Source organism: Arachis hypogaea, unplaced genomic scaffold, assembly GCF_003086295.3.
Source record: "Arachis hypogaea cultivar Tifrunner unplaced genomic scaffold, arahy.Tifrunner.gnm2.J5K5 arahy.Tifrunner.gnm2.scaffold_238, whole genome shotgun sequence".
Classification (NCBI taxonomy): domain Eukaryota; kingdom Viridiplantae; phylum Streptophyta; class Magnoliopsida; order Fabales; family Fabaceae; genus Arachis; species Arachis hypogaea.
This window is the reverse complement of record NW_027255584.1, coordinates 15,047-17,386: the sequence shown is the minus strand read 5'-3', so window position 1 is coordinate 17,386 and position 2,340 is coordinate 15,047. Positions and strand designations below refer to the sequence as shown.

At 35.6% G+C, this 2,340-nt stretch overlaps 1 non-coding gene across 1 annotated transcript; it reads right to left on the bottom strand.

The window, feature by feature from the left end:
• Positions 1-1,972: 1,972 nt before the first annotated feature.
• On the bottom strand, positions 1,973-2,080 carry LOC112804820 (small nucleolar RNA R71). The gene has a single exon (XR_003203441.1). It is a non-coding gene; the product is annotated as a small nucleolar RNA R71 (small nucleolar RNA).
• Positions 2,081-2,340: the final 260 nt, after the last annotated feature.

Sequence of the window (2,340 nt, the reverse complement as noted above, 5' to 3'; positions counted from 1 at the left end):
TTGGACAACTGACGGTTCATCCTGTGGCTTAGATTAGGTATTTTTCTTCAGAGTTCTTAAGAATGAATTCTAGTGTTTCAAGGTGATGTTCTTATCATCACCAAAGCTGATTGATTTTCATCAATTTAGCTCTTGAATGCAATGTCCTACTGAAGCTTGTTTAGCCATGTCTAATTTCTTTAGACTAAAGCTTTAGACTAACATTGCATGATTCTTGGAATTCTCATTAAGAATTTTGATACCTTTATTCTCTTTTTCCACTTAATTTTGAGTCTAGTGTCTCATGTTAAGTTTGGTGTCAATTGCATGCATTCATTCATGTGTCTTAGTGATCTTCAAGATGTTCTTGATGATTTCTGACTCTAATCTTTAAATTCTCTTGACTTGAGTGTTTTGTGTGTCTCATGTGCATTCTCATTAGTGTCAGTAGTATACAACTGCTAAGTTTGGTGTCCTGCATGCATTGATATTTGATTCTTGTTGAATTTGATTTTTCCTTATTATTAAAAATCCAAAAATATTTTTGATTTATGTCTTCTCAAGTCAATAATACAGAGAATTGAAGATTCAGAACATACAGCAGAGGAATTACACAGAAAAAACTGGGCGTTCAAAATGCCCAGTGAAGAAGGACAGACTGGCGTTTAAACACCAGCCAGGGTACCTGGTTGGGCGTTTAACGCCCAAAAGGGTATAGTTTTGGGCGTTAAACGCCAGAATGTGCACCATTCTGGGCGTTTAACGCCAGGATGGCACAAGAGGGAAGATTTTGTTTTTAATGCAGATTTTTTTTCAGTTTTCAAACTTTTTCAAAATCAAATCTTTTTCAAATCATATCTTTTCAATCATATGTTTTCAAAATCAATTTCTTTCTATTTAAAAAAAACTTGCTATCAATTAATGATTTGATTCAACATTTCAAGTATGTTGCCTTTTCTGTTGAGAAAGGTTTAATGTTTGAATCATATCTTTTCTTGTTAGCCAAGTTTTTAATTTTCAAAATCAAATCTTTTAAAAAAAAATGTTTTTCAAATCATATCTCCTCAATCACATCTTTTTAAAACTAATCATATCTTCTTAACCACATCTTTTTCAAAATAGTTTTCAATCAAACCTTTTTATTTTCTAATTTCAAAATCTTTTTCAAAAATCACTTGATCTCTTTCCCACTCTTGGTTTTCGAAAATTAATTAGTGTTTTTCAAAATGTTTTCAAAATTTCTTACTTAATTTTCGAAAATCACTTCCCTTCTTCTCACATCCTTCTATTTATGGACTAACACTATCCCTTAATGCAAAATTCAAACTCCATCTTCTTTGATAAAGTTCGAATTTTCTACTTCTGCCTTTCATTTTTCTTTTCCTCTGACACCTCAAGGAATCTCTATACTGCGACATAGAGGATTCCACATTTCTTGTTCTCTTCTCTTTCTTATGAGCAGGAGCAGAGACAAAGGCATTCTTGTTGAGGCTGATCCTGAACCTGAAAGGACCTTGAAGAGAAAGCTAAGAGAAGCTAAGGCATAATTCTCTGTAGAGGACCTAACAGAAATCTTCAAAGAAGAAGAACTCATGGCAGCCGAAAACAACAATGCCAACAATGCAAGGAAGGTGCTGGGTGACTTTACTGCACCTACTCCCGACTTTTATGGGAGAAGCATCTCTATCCCTGCCATTGGAGCAAACAACTTTGAGCTTAAGCCTCAATTAGTTTCTCTAATGCAACAGAATTGCAAGTTCCATGGACTTCCATTGGAAGATCCTCATCAGTTTTTAGCTGAGTTCTTGCAAATCTGTGACACTGTCAAGACTAATGGGTTGACCCTGAGGTCTACAGACTGATGCTATTCCCTTTTGCTGTAAGAGACAGAGCTAGGATATGGTTGGACTCACAACCTAAAGAAAGCCTGAACTCTTGGGAAAAGCTAGTCAATGCCTTCTTGGAAAAGTTCTTTCCACCTCAAAAATTGAGTAAGCTTAGAGTGGAAGTCCAAACCTTCAGACAGAAGGAAGGAGAATCCCTCTATGAAGCTTGGGAAAGATACAAACAATTAATCAGAAAGTGTCCTTCTGATATGCTTCCTGAATGGAGCATTATAGGTATTTTCTATGATGGTCTCTCTGAACTGTCCAAAATGTCTTTGGATAGCTCTGCTGGAGGATCTCTTCATCTGAAGAAGACGCCTACAGAAGCTCAAGAGCTAATTGAAATGGTTGCAAATAACCAATTCATGTACACTTCTGAAAGAAATCCTGTGAACAATGGGACTAGTCAGAAGAAAGGAGTTCTTGAGATTAACACTCTGAATGCCATATTGGCTCAGAACAAAATATTGACCCA